At 37.9% G+C, this 11652-nt stretch overlaps 1 protein-coding gene and 1 long non-coding RNA gene across 5 annotated transcripts in view; one reads left to right on the top strand and one right to left on the bottom strand.

The window, feature by feature from the left end:
• LOC101738651 (zinc finger protein rotund-like) overlaps positions 1-11652 on the top strand; it is a 241869-nt gene that overhangs the window by 224109 nt on the left and 6108 nt on the right.
• On the bottom strand, positions 8000-8706 carry LOC134201525 (uncharacterized). The gene is made up of 2 exons (XR_009976874.1): positions 8532-8706; positions 8000-8252 (listed from the first exon to the last, which is right to left on the bottom strand). It is a non-coding gene; the product is annotated as an uncharacterized LOC134201525 (long non-coding RNA).

The following is an 11652-nucleotide window of genomic DNA, read 5'->3' as shown; positions in this document are numbered from 1 at the left end:
TATTAAATAAAAATAATAATTAATAATAATTAACGTCTTGACGTTTAGTCACTAAGATGTACCTTGAGGCATTAAGTCAAAGCCCTGGTGGCACATGAACAAATCTTTTATTTACCCATAAATTCCATATAAAAAACATTTTAACGAAACATACTAAGTTAATATGCCACATCCAAAAAATTTTAATCCATGACAATAACTCGTCTATATTTGCTGTACAAGACTGAGCAGTTTTAACAGTACTTAAAATGCATACAACGATGCGGGAGAAGCTTGCTGTAAACCTATATTTGGGCTTCGAATTTTTACTGGTGGTAGGACCTCTTGTGAGTCCACGCGGGTAGGCACCACCGCCCTGTCTATTTCTGCCGTGAAGCAGTAATGCGTTTCGGTTTGAAGGGTAGGGCAGCCGTCGTAACTATACTGAGATCTTAGAACTTATATCTCAAGGTGGGTGGCGCATTTATGTTGTAGATGTCTATGGGCTCCGGTAACCACTTAACACCAGGTGGGCTGTGAGCTCGTCCACCCATCTAAGCAACAAACAAAAATTAAAAGTGTTGAGGTCCGTTCCGACCTCACAATTCATGGGCGCATATACAAATTAATGCATGTATGGAAGTCACTGTGGCGTATGGGTCACACTGCTATGACCGTTAGGCTATGAGTCCGTCTGTCCATCGCCGCCAATACCCCCGTCGCTTACGACGAAGGGCTCGACGAGTAAATTAACTCTCAGACACAGCCCACTGAGTTTCTCGCCGGATCTTCTCATTTGGTCGCGTTTCCGATCCGGTGGTAGCTGTCTGGTAGGCTCTGCGAAGCACGACTCTTGCTAGGGTTCGTGTTAGCATCGTCGTCAGGTTTGAGCCCCGTGAGCTCACCTACTAGTTACGGTTACGCTGGAATAGCCGCTCCAGGCTACCAGCTTAGGTAGGATAAAAAAAAAGCCGCCAATGACGAAACTTTAAAAAAATCACTCCAACCAACAACGGTAAAATGAAATTAGATTTTTTTAAAAGCACAGATCATCCTCGCTGTATTGGTTGACTTTTTCTTGTTTCTTTTTGTTTTTTGATCTCATTGATTTGAATGTAATCTTAGTTTTGTTGCAAAGATATCAATTTCGAAATTCACAATGAACGCTGAACGTGACATTTATTTTAGACGCTCAGCGCGCAGGGTTGGCAAGCGGCTATTGTAAAAAAATAAAATATTGTTAAGCTTTAGTTTTTGTCACGGCTATCGATTGCGTATTATTATAACCTTTTTGTGCTTTTTTTTCAATGCAATTTTTTCACGAGTCTAAAGTTAATTAGATTATTCACATTCGATCATTCATAGAGATTAATCTTGGAACTATTGCATTAAGAATCTCAAGCGATTTGAGTCGATCGAATTCAGAATAATAATTCGGTTCGTTTAACTTCCTTTTTTGTTTGAAGTCTGTCTGTAAATTTCAGTAACCATTTAACATCAGGCGGGTCGTGAACTAGACCAGGGCCCTGAAACCGCGATACTTTAAGACAAATATTTTTTTGTAAGGAAACTAGTGACATCTTGCAACGGGATGCCCCTAAACTTATATGTTGTTAAAGTTAAGGCAATTAATTATTGTGTAACTAAACACAGAAAATAAAAAAATAATAAATCATACAAGTCTTTATTTGATATAGATAAATTGACTAAATTTTATCAATTTGTGGTTTCTGAAAAATTAGAATATCCTTCATTAAAATTATATATAGGATAGGTAATATATTACTGCCATCTACAGGAGCAATGCGAAACTAATTGAAGTGAAGCCATGTAGTGGCCGACGCCCGTAAACATTTTTGTTGAGTGCTTGAGTTGCTTATCTATAACTAATTTATGTGTATTATCTGTGAACTAGACTTTGACAATCATCGCAAAAAAGAAACTAATTTCCTCATATTTAAGTTGAATTAAATACATATTTATAAATGCGCTAATTTTAAATAATCATATTGTGCCTTGGTATCTTTCTTTATTCGACTTATTAAATAAGAACGTGGTTAAAAATTTTAAGAACCAATTAAATTATTAAAACATAACTCATGTCGGCGTTACCCTGACAGGGCGCGCGCGACCAAAAATTACACGTTAAAAATCAAGTTTCAACGGACAAATCCGCGCCAACCGTTCAATGCCATTATTATAAACGATTTTTTTTCTTTATCGGGAGCACGATTTCCAACTTTTTCGCTTGGGTGACAAATCACGAAAAAACTATATAATAACACACAAAAAATTTATATAAATCTCAAATTCAACTTTACGATCTTGCGGTTAAGGACCGATTTTAATCGCTCGCGCTGCTCTTAAGTAGGTCTCGGCCGTGTAAAGATAGGAAACGGTCGCTTGACGATTAAAATGATTTTGAGCACGCGTGAGCACCCCGCCGCGTTCGAAATTTAAATAGTATTTATCGTTTGATAATTTCGGGATTTTTAGTTTCGTTACATTGGTGGTTTAGTTCAGATGAACCCCCACTGAGTTTCTTGCCGGATCTTCTCAGTGGGCCGCGTTTCCGATCCGGTGGTAGATTCTGCGAAGCACGGCTTTTGCTAGGGTCAGTGTTAGCAACACTCCGGTTTGACACCCGTGAGCTCAGCTACATGTTAGGGCGAAGCTGAAATAGCCTCTCAAGGCTATCAGCATAGGTAGGGAAAAAAACAGATGAATAGATAGTAAAACTATTTTCCTATAACGATGAACAATCCTGATTTCATAAAGAAAAAAACCCTTGTTGCTGCTTCACTAACCAGTATGTGGAGAGTGCGTAAGATTACTAGATTACTAAACCAACTGAAAAAAAAAATGTAATTTCAAATTGATATAATAATGGTAACTGGGGAAGGCGTATTGTATGAATTTTCATAATGTTCTAAACAAAACACAACTGTCATGTTAATAACAATGTGATTGTCTCGTAACAGGATGCTAAAGGCAAACTCACTGCACTTTACGTACTTAAGGCTTCGTCAAACAGAACGGGTAATTAGCGCGCGTAAGAGCGCTACGCTATGACGCCGAGATGTGATGTACTACTGTGGTAACATACTATGGTGACGGTATGTTACCATAGTAGTACAACACATCTTGTCGTCATAGCGCGGCGTTAGTTTAGCGCTCTGACGCGCGCTAAGAACGCGTTCTGTTTGACGAAGCCTTTAAAGATAACTGGTACATTGGAAACTTCAGTCGTAACAAGACAGTCATTGATAGAGACATGGTATATGAATTAAGGTCTATATACCTTTTTTTAATGGAGGGAGTTCTGATGGTGCAGAGACCTTTCGAGCCTCACCAGGTCAGACTGGTCAGCACAACCTCAGACAGGAACGGTTGGATTTGCTAAAAGCTGCCCGAGCGCTTCCGAAGGGAACCTAACAGCATGAGAGCTTTTGTTTTCCGTATTAATCCACTACCGACTTGCTATCTCGGCCCAATGAGAGGATGCGGCGAAAATCTTATAGGCTAGCAATTTAGCAAGCAGGAGCCGGAAGTGAAAGGAACTCTATATCCTAATGAATACACGGGCAATTACCGTACTAATGAATTGTCTTTACTAGACTAACTATACTGAGACCTTAGAACTTATATCTCAAGGTGGGTGGCGCATTTACGTCGTAGATGTCTATAGGCTCTAGTAACCACTTAAAACGAGGTGGGCTGTGAGCTCGTCCACCCATATCTATCTATATATATAAAAATGAATTGCTGTTCGTTAGTCTCGCCAAACCTCGAGAACTCGGCTGGACCGATTTGGTTAATTTTAGTTTTGAATTATTTGTAGAAGTCCATAAAAATAACAATTTTGTTTTTCCTCTGATGTGTCCCCCGTCGGACGGATTCCTTATGTTTGTTTTAAGTTCATTTTATACAAAAATTTAGGTCTTTTATTTATCGATTGAGGCACTACGAAGTCTGCCGGGTCAGCTAGTAAGCAATAAAGACTATGAAATCGCATTGATCTTAAGCTCTATGACGATCACAGAGCCAGCCTGTCATGTTTGGTAACATTGCCGCTTGATTTTCCGCTATTTACGCAGATTATTCGGTTCTTTTCAATGGTTAGCGCAACTCTTAACGCTTCGATGGCGGTGACATTGGCGGGCGAACTAAGTTTTTGCGGCAAACGCAAAAAAAAGAAAAATACCGCGATTTGAGGTCGCAGTGGAAAATATCACGTTTTCATTTATCGAGTATCCCCTCTGCTATCTATATATTAATACGTGAAGCGAAAACTTTGTACCCCTTTTTACGAAAATTGCGCGGACGGAGGAGTATGAAATTTACCATACTTATAGAGAATATAGAGAAGAAATGCAAAATGCTCATTTTTAAAAAATTATGCATAAAAAATACAATAAATCAATAAAAAAACATTACACACACTACCGTGTATTTGACACACGCACGCATGCATACTATTTGCTTATTGTCAAACTTTTATTATTACTTATAGTCTGTGGTCAAATTGAGAATAGATTAAAAATTGTTTGTCTTTATTAATATTTGCCTAAAGTGTAGTCTTGGCGAAATTTGTGATCATAGAAGTATAGCCTTTGAAAATACAATCATCATAGTGTACAAACTTACAATTTCAATTAATTACAGTCGAATTTTGACTACTGCTGGACCACTAGTTATATATTAAGTTCTTTATCGCTTGACTTCTATCTATTTATGTCACGGAATTTTTCACCGACTTAATCGGAATAGCTTGAAATTGCACATTTATCAAAAGCCAAGCAATGTTATTATATTTTAAGTTCTATATCGCTTCACTTCAATCTATGTCACGTAAATTTTCACCGACTCAATATTAAAACGAAAATTTTCACACGTATCAAAAGCAAAACAACAAAACACAATTGGCCTTAATCTCCTAATGAAAAACATGGAATTATTGAATCTGACCGATCTAATCTATGTGGCAATTGTTCACATTTGGATATCTAGACTTCGGAACCTATTGGATCTACATCTAATATCCCTAATTTCTATTTTAGACGAAACGGGCTGTCTAAAAATCAGTGAAAGTTCAAATTTAAGAAACTTAAAGCCGGAGAAATATCTTCAACTTGACACAAATTTAATATGACTTCATGAGTCACTCCTGCGGGTAAATGTCACTGTGTTTTCATAAACTATATAAACAATTTTAACCATCATTTGTGTAACGAAAACAAAAAAAAAAATCGATACTAAATATTACGTATCATAAGATTAGAAACGCAAAACACAAAAAAAAACCGCATAATAATTAACAAATTCAACAATAAATAAATCAATTAATCTGAATAATCATTTTAAAATGATCAATTCGAAACGATAATCGATTTAATGTCAATAAGAATCGTATAAAAGATTTTAATCGATTCGGAAGTTGGTCGTCGAATTGTTTTGTTCGAAATCTTTTCCTTATTTCAGATGTTTATTGCTTCCCTGATTGTTTACAAAGTGTATTGAATTGATGCTTTAATTGACTAATTATTATTTGTATGTTTCGTTTCATGATTGTTACTGATAACAAAAAGAGTTATCATTTTATTTTCCGTTAATTAGTATTTTGTTATTATATAATATAATATTTTAACTATATTTTTATTCATCGTCTTCTTATATATATTATGTAAGCATAATTTTAATGTTGTCGATTACAATCATAAAAACCTTCAATAATAGTACATCCCGAAGAATAAGAAAAAGTATTGCATTATCAATGCAATACTCTATAATGATAATAATAAAAAAATGACTAAAAAACTAATTAAATAATAAAAAATTATAAACAGATCTGTCTACATGGCCCACCAGTCACTTTCAATACTAAAATTGTTATCAATAGCAACAATCCCATGAATTTTTGACTTGAATTGACTCAACGAAGTGTATTACCCGAGGAGAAGTTAATTTGTTTTGGATTCCGCGACAAGCTTCATCACAGTAAGAAAGTCGAGGATTCCGATTCCGACGTTCTTAGAAAGCGCGTGATAATGGAACCTTAAATATCTAAGCAATAATCTGTGACGGGCCGTTAAAAAATCCATCTCAAGTTCCGCTGCATTGCTTAACTTAGATCAACTAAAAGAAGTCGATTGATGCCAGAATAACGGAACCTAAAGACGGATAAATTTCAGTGCTAAAATCCCGCCTTGAATATCAGAAAGTGTGTCAATAGATTCATGATATTTTTTACCAGCTCTGTTCAAAGAATCATAGGTGATACAGTAATGTGCGGATGACGGTATCAACTAAGAAGGGCACTTTTTATGCGTCACGTCACGTGACCGTACATTCAATATAATACCCACCCGATCCTCGATTCTCTGGTCTGATGTCGATGGTCTAACTCTTCTGTCAGCAACAATAAAATCGTGTGGGCTTCAAAAAAGACAAGCGCAACAAATCAGGGGAGATCCAAATGGTCCCACGCGAAATTAAGATGCGTTTAATGCCATATGAGTTCGGTCCGGTCACGAGTTCTCTGTCATGTCCTGCCCTACGTCAAGGAAGAGCTGAGAGGATAAAATTCGACGAGGATTTATTTAATTAAAATAATATCTATTTTCTTTTGTTACTTGAAAGCAATTAATATTGTGACCAAAACCCCATCGCGCAAGACATTGCCCATCGGAAATGGCGTTGGATAGGACACACTACGGCGCAGCGAAGTCAACACAGCATCAATCGCGTTTGAGTGGCAATCGCTTGGCAGGAGAAGACCTGGTCGCCCTGTACACACTTGGCGATGCACCGTGGAGAGTGAGATGAGGACTGCCAACGTGACCTGGAGTGAAGTCAAAAAGCGAGCGCAAGACATGGTCAAGTTGAGACAACTTGTGAGGGCCCTGTGTACCAAAGGGATACCCTAGGACTACAACAACAACACACAACAACAACAATTAATATTAAGTAAGGCTTTGTATTGCGTAATTTCTACCACGATTTAGACATACATAATAATATAGTAGAGGCTGAATCATTGGACTGCCCTGAAATAATAAATTCGATCGGGTATCTCAAGATGAAAGGGTCTATTCACGCTGTGATATACCGGTATTGATGCCGGTAATTACAAAAAAACGAATACATAGCATTTGTTTGTTAGTATTCTTTCATCTGTAAATCCTGTTCGAATGTAAATATGCTTGAACAAAAACGGAAAAAGGAACCGGAAAAAAATACGTAGGCCCCTCCGTTTCGTGAAAATTAATCCCCTATACAAGCAAAAACTATGGTTTGTGACAGAAAATCCCGCCCCGGGTCGTCGTATCGTGAGATAAACAGCCGAAATATATGTCGGCAATTAATAATATTTTACAAGGCAAAAACGTGGCGGTCGCGGTTTCTACAAAGAAAAGCGCCCCTTGGACTTTTGTTTGGACAATCTATTCTGCTGTCGTGTGTATGTGTCATTAGTCTATTTTTATATATAATACAAAAGAGACGATGCAGCATTTTAATTACATTTGTAATCCAAAATAAGTTTGTGATACATAGGCTGTAATGTATTGACGGTTGGATGCATTGTGAGCGCGCAGTGTACTATGTAGGTAGGGTGGAATAGCCGTCATATAATACAATTCCGACTTGAAACTCAAGTCTCAACGCTTCAGTACCTAACACTACGAGGACCGGACTTCGCTGACTACTTTATGTAATAAAAAACATAAAAAGTAAGTACTTAAATTTAAAAAATCTTTCCCACTTTGATTGAAATGGTCGCGTCTCCATTTTATAAGAAACGGATTTTTTTGGGCATGATTAATTTGCTTTCCTTCTTCCAAAGATGTTCGAAACGAGTGCTCAGTGGTGGGCATCTTCTTAGTTGTGCCCGCACAGTACTACTGTTGCCTATTACCATTAAGTTAATGCTGCAACGCCTTCCAGTACTGTAAAAAAACTATTTAGAACAACGTCTCTTACTACACGACGCTTTTCTTTCATAGTAGAAGTAGTCAATGACTTTTCTTTTTACTATTATTTTTATATTGGTGTGATGTGATATTGTGTATCGCTTAAGCCAGCATACATTGTCTTAAAAGAACTGATATACTAGAATGAATGGTTGATCGGTCTGATGCGGGTGGGCTCCTCTCTCCGAAGACGCCGGTGGAAGATGAGGGCCGCAGTACCGATGAGCCGCTACTATTAGGCATTGACCTTTGACCTTTTCCAAGACTCGATATTTTCTTATCGTTTTTTCTTGTAATTTATCCCTGGATTAAATGTCTAGTATTATCATCATTATTACATTAAGTTCAGGTCTATTTCACACAACATCTGTCAATCTAAACTGATTGTTGTATTAATTATTATTAACATCATTATTATTATCAATGTATATTTTTAACAAAGAGAAAGTCTGTATTTTGAACGGTAATCAAACTCATTTCAAAGGAAGCCAATTTTATGAGTTTTTATCAAGAATGCCTGCAGTTTTTAAATAACTAATATCAGTTTAATGCCACTAAGACAATCAAATAAAAAAAACTCACCCAAAACGGATAATCTCTATTTGACACGCGCTAAATCCGCCTCAATCCCTTTTAAGTCCGAGGACACACGGAGAAGATTACAGGCACTCCCCTTGACTTGACGAAGGGCGAGTGACCGTCATTATGAACGAGGCCTATTTGTACAGACCTTACCGCGAGAAAACCTGCAAATGTGACCTGCCCTTTAAAAAGTTTTCCGTTTTTGTTATCGTGTAATAAATGTATACTGTATCAAAAAAATTGTGTACAAGAAAACCTACCTATTTGTTGGTAGCCTATTCGCGGTCGGGTTCATAGTTTAATTTATGGGCATGGCTACATTTAGCATAAACCAAACCAGCTCTTCTGGGATAATTTTATGATGTTCAAATGTTTTTGCTGAAAACACCTAACTTGACTGAGAAACTTAGACTGTAGCAGTTCAACGTAAAAGTCGCTCGGCCCTAAACACGTCATTACGGATCCTCCCGATCCATTAACGGTGCTTTTAGGTACCACAAGCACCGGTCACCGTCCTCGCCGAACCCGTTCCTTGAGAGGAAGGGCTCGGTGAGTAAATTAACCCACAGACACAGCCCACTGAGTTTCTCGTCGGATCTTCTCAGTGGGTCGCGTTTCTGATCCGGTGGTAGATACTGCTCTTCCTAGGGCTAGTGTTAGCTATCAGCATAAGTAGGGGAAAAAAATGTCGCTCGTGTATCCGGAATTACTTCCAAGGGTAATGTCGATTGAATAGATTCAAAATGATCTGTCCCGCTAGAACTGGACAGGCCTCCGGGCCACACCAGTAAACATAAAAAAGATTCAAAATTATTTCACCAAAAGATAACTACGTTACAATGAATCTGAGCGAATCTCTCATTTTTTTCTTATTGCCTATATAGGCAGACGAGCATACGGCCCACCTGATGGTGAGTGGTTACCGTCGCCCATGGACGTCAGCAATGGATAGAGCCAAGGATAGAGCCAAGCCCCTGCCTTCCGTTCAACACTATCCACAGGCCTCGTTTGAAGAAAAAAAAATTGATAAGATTTTGGCAATAATAGTTTCTGATCTTGATGTTCAAACATCAACCACTGGGTGTTTGTTTGTTACAGAGCAATTTGAGTTTGTTTCCATTACATTTAATTTGCATAATGAAACCGCGATCTTAATCTAATTTATGAGGAAACAGCGAAATCTTCAACCGTGAAGCTGGAGACTGTGATTAAAAACGGGGAAAAACATGATTGGCCGAATCGGTGGTGCAGCAGTTAGAGATCATGATTGTTGCGCCGAGGGTCGTGGGTTCGATTCCCGCAACAGCAAACATTCGTGTGATGAACACGTTTTTTTTTTGTGTTTATATCTTCGTGGTGTATCTATGCTATGTAGTCATCACCTTACTTGTCGATCAACAAACAATGAAGATTTCATAGAATTTCAACACAAGCAAATTTTTTTATTGCTTAGATCTGTTACTGGTGGTAGGACCTCTTGTGAGTCCGCACGGGTAGGTACCACCACCCCGCCTATTTCTACCGTGAAGCAGTAATGCGTTTCAGTTTGAAGGGCGGGGCAGCCGTTGTAACTATACTTGAGACCTTAGAACTTATCTCGAGGTGGGTGGCGCGTTTACGTTGTAGATGTCTATGGGCTCCAGTAACCATTTAACACCAGGTGGGCTGTGATTTCGTCCACCCAACTAAGCAATAAAAAAAAACAAAAAAAGGGCTCACGGCTTCTGATGTTAACCGATTCCCCATAGGAGCCCATAGACAGCAACAGCGTAAATGCCATCTTGAGACGTGAGTTCTTATCCTCAGTTTTATAGTATTACATTTCATTACAATTACATTTCCATAATACCTGGAGTCACGGCGTTCATCCACAGTGCGTTTCCAGAGATCTTTTCTGCCACGTACCATTCGGCTTTGGAATGAGCTCCCCTCCTCAGTGTTTCCCGAGCGCTTTGATATGCCCTTCTTCAAACGTGGCTTGTGGAGGGTGCTTAAAGGTAGGCAGGAGCTTGGCTTTGTCCCTGGAATTGCTGAAGTTCATGGGTGACGGTAATAACACACCATCAGGTGGGCCGTATGCTCGTCTGCCTACTAGGGCAATAAAAAAAAAACAACAACCCCACCCATCAAACCGAAACGCATTACTGCTTCACGGCAGAAATAGGCAGGGTGGTGGTACCTACCCGTGCGGACTCACAAGAGGTCCTACCACCCCTAAACCATCCTATTTTAATAATGATTAGAACTTTAAACTCAATAATTTTGGCTAGTCTTTTCCATCGTTGTAGCTTTTATCCTTAAACATTACTTTTTTAATTAACTTCACAACGTGGTCACGATTTAGGTTTTTTTTGTTTTTTTGTTGTTGTAAAATATGAAACGGCAACAATAAGACAAGTAATGTTCATCTTTCTTAATACCTTAAAATGTTTTTTATGAAGGAGATTTTTTTTATTATATACCTTAATTGAATATGAATAGATGTAAAGAATAACACCGGCAACCGGACTATAGCAGGACGATAAAAAAAAACAAAGTTATTTTCCAATGTTTTTTTCGGATCTTCATAAATAAAATCGATCATTTATTCATTTTTATTCAGACATAATTTTTATTTGTAATAAATAACATCTATGATTGCGCTTGCATTTATTTAAACAAACAAATACAAACCGTTATTTAAACATTAAAAACAAATTCATATTTAAATGAAATGTTTTTATTGCTTTGGATCGCTTAAAGAAAATCGATTAATTTTGACATATATTGACGTCACACAAAAACAGATCACAACCTGTCATTTGACACGTGACTGTTCTGTATTGATGTATGATCATAGATCCCAAACTTATTTTGTCTACTGTCCACTTTGAGAATAAATTCTTTTTAGCGCCCCCATTTTTTCAGTCCTCCTTAATGAAATTAGAAATCGCCTCCCAAGCCTCTACACAACGCCCTCTTTTTTTTTGGGTCTCTTACCCAAAGGGGGGCTTTAGGCCTGCAGCGCCCAAAAAGAGGCCGTTATCGCCCACTTTGGGAAAGGATAATCTATGATAAGGACGTTGATTAATTTAGCACTAAATAACGTCACACATACTGAATATACGTTCGATCGTGTCCA

This window comes from Bombyx mori, chromosome 27 (assembly GCF_030269925.1).
Source record: "Bombyx mori chromosome 27, ASM3026992v2".
Taxonomy (NCBI): domain Eukaryota; kingdom Metazoa; phylum Arthropoda; class Insecta; order Lepidoptera; family Bombycidae; genus Bombyx; species Bombyx mori.
The sequence above is the reverse complement of the archived record's forward strand: the minus strand, read 5'-3'. Positions and strand labels throughout refer to the sequence as shown.